The sequence below is a fragment of the Hippopotamus amphibius genome, chromosome 1 (assembly GCF_030028045.1).
Source record: "Hippopotamus amphibius kiboko isolate mHipAmp2 chromosome 1, mHipAmp2.hap2, whole genome shotgun sequence".
Lineage (NCBI taxonomy): Eukaryota > Metazoa > Chordata > Mammalia > Artiodactyla > Hippopotamidae > Hippopotamus > Hippopotamus amphibius.
In genome coordinates this window covers 37695102-37720626 of record NC_080186.1, presented here as the reverse complement: position 1 = coordinate 37720626, position 25525 = coordinate 37695102, and the positions used below count along the sequence as shown (strand labels likewise).

The following is a 25525-nucleotide window of genomic DNA, read 5'->3' as shown; positions in this document are numbered from 1 at the left end:
CACCAGTAAAAGTATTTTTAAAAAACAAAGATGAAATAAAGATATTTTCAGATAAAAAAGCCAAACAAAATCCTCAACAGAAGACTGCACTATAAGAAATATTTTTAAAATGTCCTTTAGGCAGAAGGAAAATAATATCAAGTGGAAATATGGATCTATACAAAAGAATGAAGAGCACTGGAAAAGTTAACTACGTGGGAAAATATTTAAGATTTTTTCTTATTATTTAAACATCTCTAAAAATAATAATGTTTAAACAAAAATAAGGTGGTATGAGGTTTACAACATATATGAAAACAAAGAGAGTGAAGACAATAATATAAAGGCTGGGAGGGGAAAGGGGAAAATGGAATACTGTTATTCTTATGCTATATGTGAAGTGGTTTAATATGGTGATAAAGATATATACTATACATGCCAATCCAACCACTAAATAGCAAAGACTTGTAGCTCATAAGCCAATAAAGAATATAAAATGGAATAAAAAACATTCAATCTGAAATAAAAGAGCAAAAGAAGAAAAAACAGATGGTTACAATTAGAAAACAGATAGGAAGATGACAGAGTTAAACCAAACCATATCAACAACAATAGTTAAGTAAGTGTAAACGGTCTAAAAGCACCAACTAAAAGACAGAGATTATAAGACTGGATAAAAAAGAAAGGACTCATTAAAGAAAGTACCAATATTCATCATCTTCCAAAAAAGAAAAGATCAGTCTCAGATATTTCACTGATAAATTCTACCAAACACTTAAGGAAAAATTAATACCAATTGTCTACAATCTCTTTCAACAAAAGCAGAAAGAACATTTCCTGACTCACTGTATAAGATCAGTATTACCCTAATACCAAAACCAGATAAAGACATTATAAGAAAGGAAAACTTTAGACCAATATCTCTTATGAACACAGATGTAAAAATCTTCAACAAGACATTAGAAATATAAAATGCAACAATGTGTAAAATATTATATACCATGACCAAGTAGAATTTACTCCAGGTATGCAAGTCTGGTCCAACATTTGAAAATCAATTAATATAGGGACTTCCCTGGTGGTCCAGTGGTTAAGAATCCGCTTTCCAATGCAGGGGACAGGAGTTTGATCCCTGGTCGGGGAACTAAGATCCCACATGCCACGGGGCAACTAAGCCTGCGTACCACAACTACTGAGCCTGTGATAGGAATATGACAGGAATAGGATAAGCTTAAGCAAGAAGAGACACCCAGTTAGGAGAATTTATGGGCCCAGTTGTATACATTACATGTATCTTAGAATTAATGACCCTTTCTCCTAATCACACAAACACACAAACTGAACCGGAGTGATGGCTAACAGATGCAGGGAGGCATTCAATGAACGTTAAAGCTCTCACTTTAAATCTCTTTGCTGATTATCTAAATGTTTGTGAAACTTGCAAGGAGTAATTCTGAATCTTGCGAGCTAATTAACTCCTCTTTTTAGGGTATATAAGACACACATGTAAGACCCCTTCTCAGGTTTCTCCACCCCCTTCTGGTGTCTGTGCCAGAAGCTACTGTACTCTTTCTCTAACTGCTCTCTAATAAACTGTTACTTTCTACTTAAACCTGCACAACAACTTGTTATTGATCCCAAGGAGAAATTCTTTTCTTCCGGAGATCACGAATCTGTTCCCCTAGACGGATTTCACAGACTTCACCTGTGTGCTACAACTAGCGAGAAGCTTGCGTGCTGCAACAAAAGATCCTGTATGCTGCAACTAAGACCCAATGCATCCAAAAATAAAATAAACATTAAAAAAAAGAAAATCAATTAATATAACCTACTACAACAACAGACTACAGAGGAAAAACCACATAATTGCATCAACTGCTATAGAAAGGGCATTTGACAAAACCTAACACCCATTTCTTTTTTTTTTTTTTTGTATTGATCTCTTTTGGGGGGGTATACCAAGTTCAATCATCTGTTTTTATACACATATCCCCGTATTCCCTCCCTTCCTTGACTCCCCCCCCTCGAGTCCCCCCCACCCTCCCTGCCCCAGTCCTCTAAGGCATCTTCCATCCTCGAGTTGGACTCCCTTTGTTATACAACAACTTCCCACTGACTATCTATTTTACAGTTGGTAGTATATATATGTCTGTGCTACTCTCTTAGCAAACCAAGAATAGAGGAGAACTTCCTCAACTTGATAAGAACATCTACAGAAGATATGCTGCTGTAATCAGACTTCATAGTGAGAAACTGGATGATTTCCTTCTAGGACTGAGAACAAAGCAAGGATGTCTCCTCTTACCACTCCTATTCAATATCATACTGGGAAGCCCCACCTAGCGCAACAAGACAAGAAAAGGATATAAAAGGTAAATAGATTGGGGAGGAAGACATAAAATTGTCTTTGTTTGTAGATGAGATGACTTTCTATGTAGAGATTAAAGAATCAACAACAACAAAAATCACTCCTGGAACTAATAAGCAATTATAGCAAAGTCACAGGATACAAGATACATGGCTAGGGCTTCCTAGGTGGCGCAGTGGTTAAGAACCCGCCTGCCAATGCAGGGGACATGGGTTCGACCTCTGCTCCAGGAAGATCCCACATGCCGCGGAGCAACTAAGCCCGTGTGCCACAACTACTGAGCCTGTGTGCCACAATTACTGAAGCCTGTGCACGTAGAGCCTGTGCTCCGCAACAAGAGAAGCCATGGCAATGAGGAGCCTGCGCACCACAACGAACAGTAGCCCCCACTCACCACAACTCAAGAAAGCCCATGCACAGCAAAAAAGACCCAACACAGCCAATAAAATAAATAAATTAATTAATTAATTTAAAAAAGATACATGGCTAATATACAAGTCAATTGTTTTTCTTTATACCAGCGATGAAAAATTGGTAGCTGAAATTAAAAATACAAATAACATAAAAATGAAATGCTTATGTATAAATCTAACAAAATATGTTTACGATTTATATGCTGTAAATAAAACTCTGATGAAAGAAGTCAAATATTTAAATATATGAAGTGATACTGCATGCTCATGGATTGAAAGACGCAACATTGTTAACATGTCAGTTCTTCCCACCTGGATCTATAGAGTCAATTTTAATCAAAATCCCAGCAAACTGGGACTTCCCTGGTGGCGCAGTTAAGAATCTGCCTGCCAATGCAGGGGACACGAGTTCAATCCTTGGTCCGGGAAGATTCAACGAAGCCCATGCACCACAACCACTGAGCCTGTGTGCCACAGCTACTGAAGTCTGTGCACCTAGAGCCCATGCTCCGCAACAAGAGAAGACATGGCAATGAGAAGCCCGAGCACGACAACTAAGAGTAGCCCCCTCTCGCCGCAACTAGAGAAAGCCCATGCACAGCAATGAATACCCAACACAGCTAATAAATAAATAATTAAAACAAAAAATCATAGCAAACCAGTTTGTGAATATTAACAAATGGAGTCTAAAGTTTATATGGGTAGGCAAAGTAACCAAAAAAGCCAACACAATACTGAAGAAAAACAAAGTTAGAGGACTGACATTACTTGACTTCAAGACTCATTATAAAGCTATAGTGATCAAGACACTGTGGTACTGGTGAAAGAACAGACACATAGATAATGGAACAGAACAGAGCACCCAGAGATAAACAAATGCAACTATAGTCAAGTGATATATGACAAAGGAGCACAGGGAATTCAATGAGAAAGAATAGTCTTTTCAATGAATGGTGTCGGAACAACTGGATGTCTGTATGTGGAGAAAAAAAAAATCTAGACACAATCTTTCACAAAAATTAACGTAACATGGATCATATAAGTGATCCTAATGTAACATCTGCCTAAATGTAAAGCAGAAAAACTATCAAACTTCTAGAAGATAACATAGGGAAAAACTAAAGTGACCTTGGCTTTGGTGATGAATTCTTAGACATGAAACCAAAAGCATGATCTATGAAAAAAATTAATAAGTTGGACTTCATTAAAATAAAAAACTGCTCTGCAAAAGACACTGTTAAGAGAATAAAAAGGATAAGCCACAGACTAGGGGAAAATATTTGCAAAACACATATCTCATAAAAGACTTGTAACCAAAATAAACGAAGAAAAGCTCAACAATAAGAAACAACCCAATTTCAAACGGCAAAAAAGATCTAAACAGACATCTTACCGAAGAAGATATACAGATGGCAAACAAGCACATGAAAAGTTGCTCAACATCTTCTGTCATAGGGAATCACAAATTAAAACCACAAAGGGATACTCATATACATCTATTAGAATGGCTAAAAACCTGACAGTATCTGATGCTGATGAGGATGCATAACAACAGGAACTTCTATTCATTGTTGGTAGGAATGCAAAATGGTATAGCCACTTTAGAAGACCATTTGGCAATGTCTTACAAAGCTAAACATAGTCTTATTGTATAATCTAGCAACTGTACTCCTCAGTAATTACTCAATTGAGTAGAAAACTTTTGTCCACATAAAAACTTGCACATAGCGGGTTGGCCCAAAAGTTCGTTCAGGAACGAACTTTTGGGCCAACCTAATAGCTGCTTATAGTAGCTTTATTCATAAATGCCAAAACTTGGAAGCAACTAATGTATTCTTTAGAAGGTGGGTGGATAAACTGTGGTACATCCAGACAATGGAATTACTCAGCATTAAAAAGAAATCAGTTATCAAGCCATAAAAAGACATGGAAAATGAATGGGGTCTATAAAACTATAGGCAAAAGGAAGTACGTATATGTACTCAACTCAAGTGTATAAAGAGGCTTCCCATGGGGGTATGGGGTAAACAATTCTGATACTGCTATTGTGTACAGTGGAAGTGAATAATTAAGTATACGGATGATGGATGGCAGGAGTCAGGTTTCTCACTGTTAGAGTGGAAATTTATAGATCAGCAAGGGGAGGAAACTAGAATGATCCATGTGATAATGGATTAGAGTTGGAGACATCAGTAAGGACTCATGGTTACATACAGAAATATTTATATATGTGTACATACTATATACATAGATTTGTATACACACTATATTTCTTTGATCTGTCAGCTAAGAGGGTCTAAAAGAAAGAACACTCCAGTATTAATGAACATATCTGGTCCCAAGATCTTGGTTTTTAACACTATTCTCCAATAAAAGGATCCAGAGCTCCTTGAAGAAAATGGCTGACTCTAGGACTGGGGCAACAAATATTCAAGATGAGTCTGGAGTATCTTACAGCACCAGAAAATGAGGAAGTGATAGAACGCCAAATCAACAAATCAAAACGAAGAAAGAAACAAACAAACAAAAAAACACATTGATGGGGGTATGTCAAAGGGGAACAGGAACCAACTGAAAGAACTCCCAATGGCCAAAGCTGGAACAAACTGAGCAACAAAATAAAGCATTAAATGATTATAATCCATACCATGAAATAAATGTCTTTCAGTCCATACTGATATAAATGATTGAATAAATTAACACAAGGGGGAGAAGAGACAAAACAGTAAGGATGCAGGACACTTGAACAACACTATTAACCGACTTGATCTAATTGACACTTAAAGAACACTACCAAACAACAGCAGAATATACATTCTTTTCAAGTGAACATGGAACATTTACTAAGAAAGCTCATATTCTGGTCCGTAAAACAAAATCCAATAAATTTCAAAGAATTCAAGACATAAAGTATGTTCTCTAACCACAATGAAATTTAATTAGAAATCAGTAATAGAAGACCTCTGGAAAAATCTCCAAGTATTTGGAAACTAAACAATGCTCTTCTGAATAATGTGTGGGTCAGAAATGAAAAGGGAAACTAGAAAAGTATTTTAAACTAAATAAAAATGAAAACATATCAGTTAAAGCAGTTCCACAGTGGGACAATTATATCACTAAATACCTGCATTAGAAAAGAATGACACCAGCTTCTGTCTTAAGAAGTTAGAAAAACAGCAAATGAAACCCAGAATAAAGGAAATCACAAAGATAATTGAAGAAATCAATTAAAAAACAAAGAAAAACAATAGAGGAAATTAGCAAAACCATATGCCGATCTTTTTAGACCAATAAACTATAGACAGATTGATCAGGAAAAAAAGACAGAAGACACAAAATACCAACATGAGGAATGAGAGAGGTGATATCCTACAGATTGTACAGATATCAGAAGAATAATCAGACAATATTATGAACAAGTTTATGTCAATTAATTTGACAACTTAGATGGAACTGAAATTTTTATTAAATATACAAACCACCAAAGCGCATTCATAAACTGATTACCTGAATAGGCTTGTATTTATTAAGGAAATTAAGTTTATTCTTTAAAACCTTCCCGCAAAGAAAACTCCAGGCCAAGAAGGCTTCGCTGGAGAATTCTACCAAGCATTTAAGGAAGAAATAACAATTCTACACAAACTCTTCCAGAAAACTGAAGAGAAGAGAATTCTTCCCAACTCATCGTATGAAGTCACACTTACTCTGATACTAAAACCAGCCAAAGATGAATATATTGTACATTCTCAACAAAATTTCAACAAATCAAATCCAACAATATATTAAAAGGATAATACATTATGATCAAGTAGGGTTTATCCCAGGAATACAAGCTGGTTTAAAATCTGAAAAATCAGTGAATAAAACCCACCATACTAATAGGCTAACAATGAAAAACCATAAGATCATCGCATTAAGACACAGAAAAAGCATTTGACAAAAATCCAAGAACCGGTTTTCATAAAAACTGTCTCCAAACTAGAAACAGAAGGAAACATTCTTAAACTGATAAAGGGCATCTTTGACAAACTTATAGCCATCATTTCCTTAATGGTGAAGACAAAATGCCCTAAGGTCAGAAATTAGGTAAGGATGTCCATGCTCACTATTTCCATTCAAAACTGTACTGGAGGATCTAGCTAGTGAAACAGGCAATAAAGAGAAATTTTAAAAAGCATCCAGATCAGAAAGGAAGAAATAAAATTGTATTTATTCATAGACAACATGATTGTCTATGTAGAAATCTGACAGAATCTATAATAAAGTTACTCACAATAAGCAAGTTTAGCAAGGCTATAGGACATAAGATCAATATACAACAATCTATCATATTTCTATATGTTAGGAACAATCAGAAAATGAAAATAAAAGCAATATAATTCACTGCATTAAAAATATGGAATACTTAAGAGGTAAACCTGACAAAAGATGTAAAAGAGCTATACAAAACAGTGTTAAAGACAGCCGAAATAAATGGGGAAATATCCCATGAGTAAGAAGATTCAGTATTAAGCAGTCAATTCTCCCCTAACCAATCTACAGGTTTAAAATAATCAAAAAATCAAAATCCCAGCTGCCCTAAAAATAAAAAAAAGACTATTTTAAAGAGCAGTTTTAGGCTCACAGCAAAATTGAGCCAAAAGTACAAAGATTTTCCATATATCCCCTGCCCTCAGTCATGCATAGCCTTCCCTACCAGCTGCCTTTTGGATAAGCTGCTTTTAAAATTCACATGGAAATGCAAAGGACAAAAAGTCAGACAAAAAAAGAGCACATACTGTGTGATTCCATTTAGATAAAAATTCTACAAAATTCAAACTAATCTATAACAGGAAGCAGATCAGTGGTTGTCTGGAGATGGAAGGAATTATAAAAGGGCATTGTGGAAACTTTCGGACATGATGGATATATTCACTATTTTGATGGTGGTGATAGTTTTCACAGATGTATATATATGTCAAAAGTTATCAAAATGTATGCCTTAAAACAAATATTTTTAAAATTAAAATTTATTTTATTCATGTTATACAATTTTTTGCTTTTTTTTAAAGTTCAGTGTGATTGAAGATGATTTATATTTTTAGAAATCTTAAGTCTTTTGCAGTTTGCTTTTTAAATTTAGATTTTGTGATTGGTTTCATTATAGGTGGAAAATAAACCTCACAGACATGCAGCTCCCAATGAAAGCAGTACATTATTGGCTCTATTTATTAGATCATTTCAATTCTATTCAAAGGGTGATAAAAATTTCTATCTTCTGTGCCATCAAGCAGTTTTTCTTGGAAACTGATGGAGATATAATTTAAAAAAAAATTTTTTTAACAAATAGGTTCAAAATCTATTGAACTTTTCATCTGAAAGATATGAAATATTCTATTTCTAATGTTTTTAAAAAGTGGCAGATTTACCTTTTTCAATAGGTAGTACCATTTTTGTCAATAAAATCACCTATAGATGGGAACATTTCTAACATCCACTTTCAAAATGCTCTCTGTGTGGCACAAATTTCTTTCAAAATGTAACTACTTTTTCACTCGTTAAAATGTCACTTTCACCCTGAAGGGATACTAAGGGTATTTGCCTCTCCTCACCGCCCAAATATCTCCTAGGCAGCATACTACAACCAGTAAATTTCCTTCTTATACCAACTTTCCAAAATTCCCTCCACACCATTCTACAAGGTACTGTAAAAATTCACCTGTAAGCTGCAGTATGTTGCAGTCTGCTGAAGGGAAATGAATGACTGAGGGTGTACAGCAGAATGCCGCTCTTTGTTCATGATGTTATGTTCAATTTATGACAGTTTGACAAATAAATCTAGTGAGGGTACCAGGGTTGATCTATACCTAAGTACTTAGTAAAGCCTAATTTAATCCTCATTTTTCATGATAAAAATAAGTAAAAGTTTTTTTTCTCTTTAAGAACTTTTATTGAGATACAATAAACTGCATATATTTAAAGTGTACAATTTGATAAAAAATAAGTAAAAGTTTTTACATTTTTCTGCCATCCCCAAGTAGATCACCCTTAGGTAACCACTTCGATGAATGCTGCTATTCGAAAATTCTAAGTAGTAGAATGGCATATCAGAAAAAATGCCCAGCTTCAAAATTTAGACTGGACTCAGTAGAAAGAGAAAAGGAATTAGGGGGTTTCTTCAATAAGTCAAATGAAAGGTGATTAAGGCCTCTATAAAGCCAAAGTCAGACTGTGTTCACCAAGAGTTAGTTTGCAACAGCTTCTATATCAAAGGCTTTTTCTGAGTTTTAAATTGTGTATGTCCTCTTTCTCCTCTGTTTGCCTATTTTCGAATGCTTGATGGCATTTACCAGAATTAAGGGCACCATATGGTACATCTTTATTCCAGTGTCAATGATGTAAGTACTTACTAATTTATCAGTTATTAAGGTTTATACATTTGTTCATTAGAACGTTTTAGAGTTGGTTCACAATTCAACACCTTATACACCAAACACAGCCAACATCACAGAAAGGAAATGGCTTGCAAGTTATGGGGGGTAGTTGCCAGGACATAGTCAAAAACAGATCTCTATGTATGTGATTGTAATCTTTGGCAAAAAAGCATCTATGGTTCAGGGCTAAATAACAACGGATTCCTACCACCTGGAAGCTGATGAAATAATAAACAGATTATAACAAGCATTCCGCCCAACTGGCCAGGCTCCAATATACTTTTCAAAAAAGATACTACTCTGACATTAACTAGGTGTACTTTAATTCAATGCTGACACCAACCGCACAGAGTTAGCACAGACCCAACAGATTAAGGGCAAAGTCCTCAACAAGACTATACCAGCCATAAATCTTGGGAAGAGGGAGGTGCCTGCACTTCTAACCTACTGGCTATAAATTTAGAGGTTTCCATGCCTTCCCCCTTCCAGCTGCAATAATTCACTAGAACAATTCACAGAACTCAGGAAGTATTTATTATTATAGTTTTATTATAGAGGATGTACACAGGTGAAGTCAGGAAAGGAATGCAGAACTCCGATGTCCTCTCCTTGTGGAATCTGGGCACGTCACCCTTCCAGCACATAAATGTGTTCACCAACCAGGAAGCTCTACTTCGAGCTTTGGTGTCTACAGTTTTCACTGGAGTTTCACTACACAGGCATAATTGATTAAATCACTGGCGACACAACTGAACTCCATCTCCAGCTCCATCCCCTCCCCGTGAGGTCGGGCTGGACCAAAGTCCCAACTTTCTAACCATATGGTTGGTTTTCCTGGTGACCAGCCTCCAACCTGAAGCTATCTAGGGGGCCACCTTAAGTTACCTCACTGGCATAACAAAGACACTCTCACTCAGGAAATTCCAAGGTTTTTAGAAGCTCTGTGCCAGGAACCTGGGATAAAGACCATAGAAATTGTTTATTATACAGATGCTAAGGCCTAAAAAATTTGTGCTACCTTACTGTGTTTTCTCTACTTCTTCAATTTCACTTTACCAAAAGGCCAAAATTTTATGTGCATGAAGACTGTGACAGAATAAAATCAATAATCTGAACTGGTCTTCTTTTGAAGGAAGAGCAAGATGTTAGAATATTAACATTTGAAGAAAATATTTAAATTGACCCTTCTTATTGGCTTACACTCAAAGTTCTGGCTCCAGAAAAAAAAAAAATCACATCATTGAGAAGAACTTTTCCTTAAAAACAGCTGGAAATGGCTCAACAGGACAAAAAAATGACAGAAAACCCAGCAGCCCAGAAAGCAGGCCTTTTCAACTTTACCAAGCAGTTTAGCAGTAGGAAGAAATAGTTCAAAGACAAGTAATCATCCATCCCAGAGAAACAAGTTACAACAAAACGTATAAACAAACAGACATGGGAGCTGTCACCTACAGTAGAGGTAGATTGGAATTTGCCATCTACCTCTACAAGGATCAAATTATGAGCTGCTGCAGCTGCTGACCATCAACACCCCCTGAAAGGAGCTCAGGGTGGAGAGCAGGAATGAGGCACTCTGTGCTCTGGGAAAAACTGGCAGAACAAGTCTCCGGATAGCTAGATATTTGCAGAAGATTTTATAAACTCAATTCTTGCATCTCCTTGTATCTAGAAAAGCACTAAAATCCTTCACGGTGACATCTGCTCCTCGTAATTAGCAGTAACCTTCACGAGACTAGCAGGAGCCTTCTGCAAAAATATGTGTTTCATTGCATGTACTCCCCCTTCACCAAAATCACATATATACTGACCTTTGCCCCTGCCTCTTTGGAGCAGCTTCTCAGAGCTGTCTGAAATGCTGTCTCCCGGGCTATAGTCCTCATTTTGCCCCAAATAAAACTTAACTCACAACCCTCACGTTGTGCATTTTTTTCAGTTGACAGAGCAGTCAGCTGACCTTGAACCAGTTGCTTCATTTACACAGTTTAACTAGGTATAAAGTAATATAGTTATATAGCAAGCACCTGTATAAATACCATCCAGGTTAACAATACCATCTTCCAAAATCCCTTTACATATCCTTCCAGTCAAAACCCCTCCCCATTACCATTAAAGATAAACATTACCCTGACTTTCACGGCAATCATTTCCTTATGGCTTTACCAACTAAATATGCATGTCTAAATACTTTAGTTTTTCTCAATTTAAAAAACTGAGATGTAGGGAATTCCCTGGTGGACCAGTGATTAGGACTCTGTGCTTCCACTGCTGGGGATTTGATCCCTGGTCGGGGAATTAAGATCCTGCAAGCCGCAAGGAACCCCCAAAAAAGAGATAATTCACATGTCATATAACTCACCCTTTTAAAGTACACAGTACAGCAGTTTTAGTATATTCACAAAGTTGTACAACCATCACCACTACCTACTTCCAGAACATTTTTTATCACTCAAAAAATAAACTATCCGTTAACAGTCACTCCTCATTTCCTTCTCCCCCAAGACTCTGGCAACCACTAATCTACTTTCTGTTTCTATGGAATTGCCTATTCTGGACATTTCATAGAAATGGAATCATACAACATGTGACCTTTTGTGAGCTAGTTTGTCTATTTTTAAACTTTACCTAAGAAAATGCCAAACTGTTTTTGCAAAATGGTTGTACCAATTAATAGTTCCACCAGTGATGTTTAAGAGTTCCCACTGTTGGGACTTCCCTGGTGGTGCTAATAAGAATCCGCCTGCCAATGCAGGGGACACTCCCTGGTCTGGGTACTATCCCTGGTCTGGGAAGATCTCACATGCCATGGAGCAATTAAGCCTGTGCACCACAGTTACTGAGCCTGTGCTCTAGAGCCCACGAGACACAACTACTGAGCCCACACACCAAAACTACTGAAGCCCATGTGCCTAGAGCCCATGCTCCGCAACAAGAGAAGCCATCGGAATGAGAAGCCTGCGCACTGCAACAAAGAGTAGCCCCCATTCGGAGCAACTAGAGAAAGCCCGCGCATAGCAGTGAAGACCCAACACAGCCAATCAATCAATAAACATTTTTTAAAAAGTCTCCATTGGAAAAAAAAAAAAAAAGTCTCCATTGTTTCATATATTTGTCTGCACTTTGTTCTGTTATTTTAACTTAAGCCATGTTTGATGGTAATATAATGGTACTTCACTGTGATTTTATTTTTCATTTCCATAATTACCAATGAGATTAAAGTATCTTTTCACGTATTTATCGGCCATTTGGATTGCTTCTGTGAACTGCCTGTTCAAGCCCCTTGGCCATTTTTCAATCATACTATCTTTTTATTTTATTGACTTGCTGGAGTTCTTTAAATGTTCTGAATCCAAGCCCTTTGTCAACTTTAAGCATCATAATTATCTTCTCTTATTTTGTGGCTTGCCTTTCCATGGTACCTTTTGGTGACTAGAAATTCTAATGTATTTAAATGTATAACCTTTTTCTTTCATATCCTTTACAAAAAATTTTCCTTTTATGTATTACCAATTCCTTTTATATGGTTTTAAAAAAATGAAGATGTTCTACTGTATACTTTCTAAACATTTAGTGTTTTGGCTTTCATCATTTAAATCTATAATTCACATATATCAAGTCATCATGTGTATACTTTAAATACCTTACCATTTTATTTATCAATTATACCTTACTGAAGCTGAAAAAAAAATCTACAATTCACCTAGAACTGATTTCTGTGAAGAGCTAATTCTTTCAATCTCGATATGAATATCCAATTGTCCCAGTGTCACCTCTGCCATAAATCAAGTGTCCATATACATATGGATTTGTTTCTGGGATTTTCCTTCTCCTTCCCCTAAATCTATTCTATTCTTCAACATTCCTTATTTAAGTTAAGGGTATCATCACTTATTAATCACCCAAGCAGGAAATCTGGAGACAATCTGTTCTAATCCCTGATTTGACCTCATAAAATTTCCCATTTTCCTATATTTTCTCCATTTCTAATACTCCCTTACATCTTTTTTTTTTTTTTTCATGAAATTACAGATATTTTAATTCTAGAGTTACAAAGGATAGAGCAAAGCGAGCTATAGAGAGGATATTTGCCAGGCACCACAGCTTCTTCTAGTAACTCACTATTAATGTATCACCTATGAATTTAACTCCTCTTGTTAGATATGTTTTTCAAATTTTTGTTATAGTTTCAGATTGTGTCATCTCCCGAGTCAACAAATTAAACAAACTGGAAATCTTGGGGAAGGAGCAACTTGATTAACTTGTCTTTCATCCAAATTGCGTTGAGGTTGATTTTTTACCCTCTGTTTCTCTAGCCTGAGGGATTCTTATCTTCCTTGCCTATCTATAGATGTAAAGTTACTCCTTAACTGTTTCTAGGCTTTATTCAATTCCATAATTGTTGATTAAGCATGAAAACCAGAATAGCAAACATGTTCTCAGTTCAGGCTTTCTGTGGCTTTGCATAACGCTTTGTTAGTTTTATGGGGGGAGTCTCACACTTGACTTTTGTTTTTAGGCCCGCCAGACTAAGCACCTGGCCAGTTGTTCTGGTTTTCAGGTCTGTGCTATAATCCATGGCCTCACATTAGAATATACAGACCTATACAACTAGGGTTTTTTTTTTTTTTTTTTTTTTTTTTTTGGGGGGGTACACCAGGTTCAATCATCTGTTTTTATACACATATCCCCGTATTCCCTCCCTTTCTTGACTCCCCCGCCTCAAGTCCCCCCCACCCTCCCCACCACAGTCCTCTAAGGCATCTTCCATCCTCGAGTTGGACTCCTTTTGTTATACAACAACTTCCCACTGACTATTTTACAGTTGGTAGTATATATATGTCTGTGCTACTCTCTCGCTTCATCTCAGTTTCCCCTTCACCCCACGCCCCCTCCCATACCTCGAGTTCTCCAGTCCATTCTCTGTATCTGCATCCTTGTTCTTGTCACTGAGTTCATCAGTACCATTTTTAGATTCCGTATATGTGAGTTAGCATACAATATTTGTCCTTCTCTTTCTGACTTACTTCACTATGTATGACAGATTGTAGTTCTATCCACCTCATTACATATAGCTCCATCTCATCCCTTTTTATAGCTGAGTAATATTCCATTGTATATATATGCCACATCTTCTGTATCCATTCATTTGTTGATGGGCATTTCGGTTGCTTCCATGTCCTGGCTATTGTAAATAGTGCTGCAATAAACATTATGGTACAAGTTTCTTTTGGGATTGTGGTTTTCTTTGGGTATATGCCCAGGAGTGGGATTACTGGATCATATGGTAGTTCTATTTGTAGTTTTTTAAGGAACCTCCAAATTATTTTCCATAGTGGCTGTACCAACTTACAGTCCCACCAACAGTGCAGGAGAGTTCCCTTTTCTCCACACCCTCTCCAACATTTGTGGTTTCCAGACTTTGTGATGACGGCCATTCTGATTGGTGTGAGGTGATACCTCATTGTGGCTTTGACTTGCATTTCTCTGATGATGAGTGATGTTGAGCATCTTTTCATGTGTTTGTTGGCCATCTGTATGTCTTCTTTGGAGAAATGTCTATTTAGGTCTTCTGCCCATTTGTGGATTGGGTTAGTTGCTTTTTTGGTATGAAGCTTCATGAGCTGCTTGTATATTTTGGAGGTTAATCCTTTGTCCATTGTTTCATAGGCAATTATTTTTTCCCATTCTGAGGGTTGCCTTTTAGTCTTGTTTATGGTTTCTTTTGCTGTGCAAAAGCTTTTAAGTTTCATGAGGTCCCATTTGTTTATTCTTGATTTTATTTCCATGATTCTAGGAGGTGGGTCAAAAAGGATGTTGCTTTGATGTATGTCATAGAGTGTTCTGCCTATGTTTTCCTCTAGGAGTTTGATAGTGTCTGGCCTTACATGTAGGTCTTTAATCCATTTGGAGTTTATTTTTGTGTGTGGTGTTAGGAAGTGTTCTAATTTCATTCTTTGACATGTTGCTGTCCAGTTTTCCCAGCACCACTTATTGAAGAGGCTGTCTTTTTTCCATTGTATACTCGTGCCTCCTTTGTCAAAGATAAGGTGCCCATATGTGTTTGGGCTTACTTCTGAGTTCTCTATTCTATTCCATTGATCTTCCTTTCTCTTTTTGTGCCAGTACCATACTGTCTTGATCACTATGGCCTTGTAGTATAGTTTGAAGTCAGGAAGCCTGATGCCACCAACTCCATTTTTCCTTCTCAAGATTGCTTTGGCTATTCGGGGTCTTTTGCGTTTCCATACAAATCGTAAGATTTCTTCCTGTAGTTCTGTGAAAAATGCCTTTGGTAATTTGACTGGGATTGCATTGAATCTGTAAATTGCTTTGGGTAGCACAGACATTTTCACGATGTTGATTCTTCCAATCCAGGAACATGGTATGTCTCTCCATCTGTTTGTGTCGTCTTTGATTTCTTTCATCAATGTCTTAAAGTTTCCTGCATACAGATCTTTTGCCTCCTTAGGCAGGTTTATTCCTAGGTATTTTATTCTTTTGATTGCAATGGTGAATGGGAGAGTTTCCTTAATTTCTCTTTCTCCTCTTCCGTTGTTAGTGTATAGGAATGCAAGAGATTTCTGTGCATTAATTTTGTATCCTGCTACTTTACTAAACTCATCAATGAGTGCTAGCAGTTTTCTGGTATAGTCTTTAGGGTTTTCTATATATAATATCATGTCATCTGCAAAGAGTGACAATTTTACTTCTTCTTTTCCAATTTAGATTCCTTTTATTTCTTTTTCTTCTCTGATTGCTGTGGCTAACACTTCCAAAACTATGTTGAATAATAGTGGTGAGAGTGGACACCCTTGTCTTGTTCCTGTTCTTAGAGGGAATTCTTCCAGTTTTTCTCCATTGAGAACAACGATGTTGGCTTTTGGTTTTTCATATATGGCTTTTATTATGTTGAGGTGATTTCCTTCTATGCCCATATTCTGGAGAGCTTTTATCATAAATGGATGTTGAACTTTGTCAAAAGCTTTTTCTGCATCTATTGAAATGATCATATGGTTTTTATCCTTCAATTTGTTGATATGATGTATCATGTTGATTGATTTGCGTATATTGAAGAATCCTTGCATCCCAGGGATAAACCCCACTTGATCATGGTGTATGATTTTTTTAATGTGCTGTTGGAGTCTGTTCGCTAGTATTTTGTTGAGGATTTTTGCATCTATATTCATCAGTGATATTGGTCTGTAGTTTTCTTTTTTTGTGACATCTTTGCCTGGTTTTGGTATCAGGGTGATGGTAGCCTCGTAGAATGAGTTTGGGAGTGCTCCGCCTTCTGCAATATTTTGGAAGAGTTTGAGAAGGATAGGTGTTAACTCTTCTCGAAATGTTTGATAGAATTCGCCCGTGAACCCATCTGGTCCTGGGCTTTTGTGTGTTGGGAGATTTTTAATCACTGTCTCAATTTCCGTACTTGTGATTGGTCTGTTCATATTTTCTATTTCTTCCTGGTTCAGTCTTGGAAGATTGTAATTTTCTAAGAATGTATCCATTTCCTCCAAGTTATCCAATTGATTGGCATATAGTTGCTTGTAGTAGTCTCTCATGATGTTTTGTATTTCTGAGGTGTCCCTTGTTACTTCTCCTTTTTCATTTCTAATTCTGTTGATTTGCATCTTCTCCCTTTTTTTCTTGATGAGTCTGGCTAATGGTTTATCAATTTTGTTAATCTTCTCAAAGAACCAGCTTTTAGTTTTATTTATTTTTCTTATGGTTTCTTTCCTTTCTTTTTCATTCATTTCTGCTCTGATCTTTATGATTTCTTTCCTTCTGCTCACTTTGGGGTTTCTTTGTTCTTCTTCTTTCTCTAGTTGTTTGAGGTGTAAGGTTAGGTTGTTTATTCGATAATTTTCTTGTTTCTTAAGGTAGGATTGTATTGCTATAAACTTCCCTCTTAGAACTGCTTTTGCTGCATCCTATAGGTTTTGGGTTGTTGTGTTTTCATTGTCATTTGTTTCTAGATATTTTTTGATTTCCTCTTTGATTTCTTTAGTGATTTCTTGGTTGTTTAAGAGTGAATTGTTTAGCCTCCATGTGTTTGTATTTTTTGCAGTTTTTTTCCTGTAATTGATATCTAGTCTCATGGCGTTGTGGTCTGAGAAGATGCTTGATATGATTTCAATTTTCTTGAATTTGCTGAGGTTTGATTTGTGACCCAAGATGTGATCTATCCTGGAAAATGTTCCGTGTGCACTTGAGAAGAAAGTGTAGTCTGCCGTTTTTGGATGGAATGTCCTATAAATATCAATTAAGTCGAGATGGTCTAATGTGTCATTTAAAGCTTGTGTGTCCTTATTTATTTTCTGTTTGGATGATCTGTCCATTGATGTAAGTGGGGTGTTCAAGTCTCCCATTATTATTGTGTTACTGTCGATGTCCCCTTTTATAGCTGTTAGCATTTGCCTTATGTATTGAGGTGCTCCTATATTGGGGGCATAGATATTTACCATTGTGATATGTTCTTCTTGAATGGATCCCTTGATCATTATGTAGTGTCCTTCCTTGTCTCTTTTAATAGTCTTTACTTTCAAGTCTAATTTGCCTGATATGAGTATTGCTACTCCAGCTTTCTTTTGACTTCCATTTGCATGGAATATCTTTTTCCATCCCTTTACTTTCAGTCTGTATGTATCCCTTGGTCTGAAGTGGGTTTCTTGTAGGCAGCATATAGAAGGGTCTTGTTTCTGTATCCATTCAGCCAGTCTGTGTCTTTTGGTTGGAGCATTTAATCCATTTACATTTAAAGTGATTATTGACATGTGTGTTCCAATTACCATTTTCTGAATTGTTTTGGGTTTGTATTTGTAGGTCTTTTCCTTTTCTTGTGTTTCCTACTTAGAGAATTTCCTTTAGCACTTGTTGTAAGGCTGGTTTGGTGGTGCTGAATTCTCTTAACTTGCTTGTCTGGAAAGCTTTTGATTTCTCCATTGAATCTGAATGAGATTCTTGCTGGGTAGAGTATTCTTGGCTGTAGATTTCTCTCTTTCAGGACTTTCAGTATATCCTGCCATTCCCTTCTGGCCTGTAGAGTTTCTGTAGAAAGGTCAGCTGTTATCCTTATGGGTTTTCCCTTATATGTTGTTTGTTGCTTTTCTCTTGCTGCTTTTAATATTTTTTCTTTGTATTTAATTGTCGTTAGTTTGATTAATATGTGTCTTGGTGTATTTCTCCTTGGGTTTATTCTGTATGGGACTCTCTGTGCTTCTTGGACTTGGTGAATTATTTCCTTTCCCATGTTGGGGAAGTTTTCCACTAGAACCTCTTCAAAGATTTTCTCAGACCCTTTCTTGTTTTCTTCTTCTGGGATGCCTATAATTCGAATGTCGGTACGTTTAAGGTAATCACTGAGGTCTCTGAGACTGTCTTCTATTCTTTTTATTCTTTTTTCTTTTTCCTGCTCTGTGGCGTTTATTTCTCCCATTCTATCTTCCAACTCACTTATTCGTTCTTCTGCCTCAGTCATTCTGCTGGTTATAGCATCTAGAGTATTTTTACTTTCAGTTATTTTGTTATCCATTGCTGTTTGTTTTTCTGAGTTCTTATGAACTGTTTCTTGTACTTTCTCTATTTTGTTATCAAGATTTTGTATCATTTTTACTATCATTACTCTAAATTCTTTTTCAGGCATTTTTCCTATTTCCTCCTCATTTATTTGGTCTTGTGGGTTTTTTTCCTGCTCCTTTGCCTGCATGGTGTTTCTTTGTTTCCTCATGGTTGTCCAAACTTTTGGGGTTGCTTGTCCTGGCGATAGAGTTGTTTATAGAAGACTGTCCAAGCCTCAGACGGCTATGTCGGGCTCCCTGCAGCCGTTTCTGGTGTCCGAGGCCGTCTGCTGGTGTTCAGCTGGTTCTCTGTGGGAATTACTCTCCCTTACATCTTGACAATGGCCAAGGCCTTTTAACTGGTCTTCTACATGCCAGCATATCTTTACTTTTGAACTCCCAAGCACCCTGGACATACATTTAGTATAGCCTTTAACAAATTAGGTGAAACTTGACTGTGCCCTGTGGACACAGCTTTCCTTGCAGCTCTCACAAGTAATGACTGTTTGCTTTCCCACATCCCTGTTACCACTGGGCCTAAATGTGGGGAAGGTATCCCTGCTAGTTCCTCATGTTCTCTTCCAGGCACTCTCCAGCCCTACTTCTCTCTTGAAATCAAGACTAATATACTGACTTGCTCATACCAGTGTCTAAAAGGCATCTCAAACTTAATATATTTAAGGGTTCCAAGGATTAGAGGTCCTGGGATCAAATGATTGGTTTTGGGGGGATGAGGTTTCTAGATGGCACAAGGTAGAAAGACTGGGTTAGTGCTTGGAGAGCAGGAAGAACGAAACTAAAATTATGGAGACAGGGTCTAAAGTATAGGTACAGGACTTCCCTGGTGGTGCAGTGGTTGAGAACCCGCCTGCCAATGCAGGGGACACGAGTTCAATCTCGGTCCAGGAAGATCGCACATGCTGCAGAGCAACTAAGCCCATGTGCTACAACTACTGAGCCCGCACTCAGCAACAAGAGAAGCCACTGCAATGAGAAGCCCTCACACCACAACGAAGAGTAGCCCCCACCTGCTGCCAACTAGAGAAAGCCCGTGCGCAGCAACGAAGATGGAAGGGAGGGAGGGAGGGAGGGAAGGAGGGAGAGAAGGAAGGAAGGAGGGAAGGAAGGTGGGAAGGAAGGAAGAAGCTCTTAAAAGAAAAATAAAGTATAGGTATAGGGCATATGTAAGCAAGGAAGTATGGAGAAGAAGCTCACTGGAAGACAGGAGTTCAAAGAATTAAGAATTGAAAAGATCCTCAACATAAGTGTATTGAAACTATCAAGAATAACAGAGGAGCTAGAACTTAAGAGTAATAGTGAGTCAAGTACTAAGATATTTACAGCTGCAATGATGGGTGTAAGTGATATGATTTAACAGTATAACATTCAAAGTTTTAGGGCATTAGGAAGAAGAGAGGGAGAATAATGAAAAGAAAGGACATCTACTCTTCCTTTCAGGCCCAATGGTAGGAGGTCATGGGAGAGGTAAAGAGCTAATACTTCAGAGGGCTGCAGACAGTCAGTGTTCTAAACATTTCCCTCTTCCCCAGGATTTCATTAGAACAAGATTGATGAACTATGAATTCTGGAAGGTACATTGGAAGAATTTCAAGAGTCAGAGAGGGATGAGAAAAAAGAGGTCAGAGCAGGGAATGTTCAGAGATTTATAGGAACTAGGAGTATAGGAGACAGAAGGGGCAAACACCTGGGGGTTCCTGTGGTGACTGACAGGGATAAGGGATAATGAAATTAGCTCTAGTGGATCAAGACAGGTAAGAGGTGAGGAAGCTGCAAGTGTCAGGGAGTAAAGAGGAGTGGATCACTTGACTCTGGATGATCGTGGCTGAAGGCTTAAGTAAGACATACTTAAGATGTCATGTAACAAACATCATATAAATATGCATGCTCACTGAGCTGTTAATCTTATTCTGAAAATATGACTCAGCAAGTTCATGCCTACATATAATTTTTAGACAGTCTTAATACATATATACAAAAAGAACACAAGGAAGGATGTTTGTTGCAACACTGACTATAACAATTGAAAAACTGAAAACAATCTAAATGTCTGTGCTAGTTACCAATTTAACATTTCTCAACTCCAAATTCATCCTTTAATACCTGCTCTGCCACAGAGGCGAGAATTCCTCTAGGCATTTCATTTATAGTGAACACAATATTAAAGTTTCCCAGTAGAGTGCGCTGGAGGGACACTGTAGAAGGACACTGCCTCCACCTTAGGAAACCAGAAAAAGGGCAAATTAAACCTAACATAAGCAGATGAAAAGAAATAATTAATACTAGAGCAGAAATCAATGAAATTGAAAACAGGAAATCAGTAGAGAAAATCAACAAAACTAAAAGCTGGTTCTCTGAAAAGATCAACAAAATGGACATGCCTCTAGCCAGGCTAATAACTCAGGGGAAAAAAAGAGAGAAGACACAAGTCACTAACATCAGAACAGATGCTATGTCACTACAGATTCCATGGGCATTAAGAGGATAATAAAGGAATATTATGAACAACTCTATGCACACAAATTTGATACCCAGGTTAAATACACCAATTACTTAAAGACAAAATCTGCCAAATCTCACACAAGAAGAAACAGAGAATCCAAATAGGCTTATACCTACTAAATAAATTTAATCAATAATTAATAATCTTCCAAAACAGAAAGCACCAGGCCCAGATAGGTTCACTTGTGAATTCTACCAAACATTCAAAAAGAAATTATACCAATTCTCCACAATCTCTTCCAGAAGACAGAAATGGAGGGAATACTTCCTAACTTATTCAAGGAGGCCATCATTATCCTAACATCAAAATTAGGCAAAGACATTATAAGAAAAGAAAAGTACAGACCAGTATCTCTCATGAACATGGATACAAAATCCTCAATAAAATATTAGCAAATCCAATCTAACAATGCATAAAAGGAATTATACACACCATAACTAAGTGGGATTTAATCCCAGGTATGCAAGGCTGGTTCAACCATTTGAAAACCGATTAATGTAATCCATCATATCAACAGATAAAGAAGCAAAATCAAATGATCATATCAACAGATGCAACAAAACCATCTGACAAATCCAAAATCCATTCATTTAAAAAAAAAAAAAAAACCAACAAAAAAATCCCCACCTTTCAGTAAATTAGGAACAGAAGGGAAGTTCCTCAATTTGATAAAGAACGCCTATCAAAAAACCTACAGCTAACATGATACTTAATGGTGAGAAACTTGAAGCTTTCCTGCCAAAATCAGGAAAACAGCATGGATGTATCTTCTTACCACTGCTTTTCAATATCATACTGGAAGTTCCAGCTAATGCAATAAGATAAGAAAACAAATTAAAAGGTATACAGATTGGGAAGGAAGGAGGCATATACTGTCTCTGTTCGCAGATGACATGATGGCCTATGTAGAAAATCTGGAAGAAAAAAAAAATCAACAAAAATCCTCCTGAAACTAATAAATGATTATATCAAAGTTGCAGGACACAGGTTAATGTACAAAAGTCAACACTTTATACCATCAATGAACAAGTGGAATTGGAAATTAAAAACATTACCAATCACATTAGCACCCCAAAATGAAATACTTAGATATAAATCTAACAAATTATATATGTACAAGATCTACATGAGGAAAACTACAAAACTCTAATGAAAGATATCAAAGAAGAACTACATAAATGGAGAGAGATTCCATGTTCATGGATAGGAAGACTCAATACTGTCAAGATGTCAGTTCTTCCCAACTTGATCTACAGATTCAATGCAATCCCAATCAAAATGCAACAAGTTATTCTGTAGAGGGACGAACTCATTTTTAAGTTTATATGCAGAGGCAAAAGAACCAGAACAGCCAATTCAATATTGAAGAAGAAAAACAGAGTTGGAAGACTGACATTACCCAACTCAAGACTTACTATAAAGCTACAGTAATCAAAACTGTATGGTATTAGAGAAAGAACAGACAAATAGATTAATGGAACAGAACAGAAACATAATAGAGAGCCAGAAACAGACCCACATAAATATAATTAACTGATGTTTGACAAAGGAGCAAAGTAATACAGTAGGAAAAAGACAGTCTTTCCAACAAATAGTGCTACAGTGACTGGATAGCCACATGCAAAAAAAGAATAGACATTGACTTTCATAAAAATGAACTCAAAATGGATCACAGACCTAATCATAAAACACAAAACTATAAAACTCCTAGAATATAACATAGGACCTCTTGATGACCTCTGGCAGGATAATGACATTTTAGATGTAATACCAGATGCACAATCCATGAAAGAAATAATTGATAAGCTGGTCTACATTAAAATGAAAAACTTCTGCTTTGCAAAAGAGAATGAGAAAACAAGCCACAGGCTAGGGGAAATACTTGCAAGAGATATCTGATAAAGGACTGTTATCCAAAATACATAAAAAAACACTTAAAACTTAACAATAAGAAAACAAACAACCTGATTTAAAAAAAAAAAACGAGCAAAAGATTTGAACACTTCATCAGTGAAAATATACAGATGGCAATTAAGCATATAAAAAAGATGTTCAATACCATATGTCACTAGGGAAATGCAAATTGAAACAATAAGATATCACTACAACCTGCCATGGAGCAACTAAGCCCGTGTGCCACAACTACAGAGCCTGTGTGCTGCAACTACTGAAGCCTGTGTGCCTAGAGCCTATGCTCCACAACAAGAGAAGCCACTGCAATGAGATGCCTGTGTACCACAACAAAGAGCAGCTCTCAGTTGTCACAGCTAGAGAAAGCCTGTGAGCAGCAACGAAGACCCAACACAGCCAATAGAGTAAATAAATACTAAAAAAAAAAAAAAAGATACCACTACAAACCTATTAGAATGGCCAAATTATAAAACATGGACAATAACAAAAGTTGGAAAGTATGTGGAGCAACAGAAACTCTCATTTGTTGCTGGTGGGAATGCCAAAATGGTTCAGCCATTTTGGAAGACAATTTGGCAGTTTCTTATAAACCTACCCTTAACCATACAATCCAGCAATCACCCTCCTTGGTATTTAATCGAATGAATTAAAAATTTATGTCCACATAAAAACCTGCACACAGATGTTTATAGCAGCTTTATTCATAACTGCCAAAACCTGGAAGTCACCAAGATGTGCTTCAGTAGATGAGTGAATAAGTAAACTTGTATATCCAGACAATGGAATATTATTCAGCACTAAAAAGAAATGAGCTATCAAGCCATGACAAGCCATGGAGGGAAGTTAAATGCATACTACTAAGTGAAATAAGCCAATCTGAAAAGGCTATGTACTGTATGATTCTAACTACATGACATTTTGGAAAAGGCTAAACTATGGAGACAGTGAAAAAATTAGTGGATGTCAGGGGTTGGGGGGTGGGGGTGTGTGATGAATAGACAGGACTCAGAGGATTTCTAGGGCAGTAAAACTACACTGTATGATACTACAATGATAGATACATGTCATTATACATTTGTCAAAACCCATAAAATGTATACACCAAGAGTGAATCCTAATGTAAACTATGGGTTTTGGGTAATAATGATGTGTCAATGTAGGTTCATCAACTGTTAACAAATTAAGCTCTGGTGCTGGATATTGATAGTGGGGGAGGTGATACATGTGTGGGGACAGGGTATATGGGAACTCTGTACCCTCTGCTCAATTTTGCCATAAATCTAAAACTGCTCTAAAAAACAGTTTATTAATTAAAAGAAAAAAAAGAAAACAATGAACTAGGAAGGTTCCATTTCCAGAATAGCTAAGTAAGTACCTAGTGAATTGACCTTACTGTAGTCATAATCTAGTTAAATATAGTAAATATTTAATATCGAACTGAACTGTATGGAATAAATGAACCTACTTTCAAATCAACAAGCCCCATATTATTCAACATATTTCAGACTTTAAAGTGAAAATAAAAAGTCTTAGAATATCCTGTGGACCCAATTATCAGGATGTGTAAGATTTTAGAATTAATTTGATATGAAGTTTGATCTATATGGAACAACTAACGCTGGCTTTCTCAACATCTGGTTAAATATAGTCTACTGCCATGAACTGGGCTTTTAAATCAATTCTTCCTCCCTGGATCTGAGGCCTGCCTAGATTTTCTGCATTGATTTAAGGTGAGATGATGGTGATGATAGCTAACATTTATGGAGTACTAAGCATGTTATACATATTAACACAAAGCTAGAGACCACAGACCCAGGCAGGCTGAAAAGGCCACATGATGTTCTCAATCAAAGCCCCTTGAGTAGGGAAGATTTAGTCCTAAACTCTGTCTGGAATCTAAATAGAGAGTCATCTCAGAGAGAAGCTGCAAGTAGTAATTACTATCTGGCATTCACATTAGAGTTGTGAAAACTATGATCAAAGCCGAGACATGCTAAATCAATTTCTATATGATGAAAAGCCCAAGTCAGATATATGCTGAGGTTTTACAAAGTTCATGTCTAGAATTCACTATCTGAGCTAACACCTAACCCAGTTAATTCTGAGGGAAAGTACCTAAGCACAATGAGAGCTTTGCTTTAAAAACCAAGTAGGTCTCCAGTTTCCTGGGTCTCCCTGTACTCTTGGTTATCTTCTCAAGTGACAGTTAGTGTTTGAGAGTTTGACTGATTCTTAGAAAAGGGTCATGAGCACACTGAATGGCTGGATCTGAGTGAGGCTGGTAAAGTAAGACCCTTCTCCCAAGGACACAGATCAGTTTCAGAATCACCAGACCCTCAGGGTGCTCAGACAACTACTCCACATGC

The 25525-nt window shown here is 36.9% G+C and overlaps 1 protein-coding gene across 4 annotated transcripts in view; it reads right to left on the bottom strand.

Moving 5' to 3' along the window:
• The window catches only part of MAST2 (microtubule associated serine/threonine kinase 2), a 223197-nt gene that overhangs the window by 32382 nt on the left and 165290 nt on the right, over nucleotides 1-25525 (bottom strand). The gene's annotated exons all lie outside the window — the stretch shown is intronic.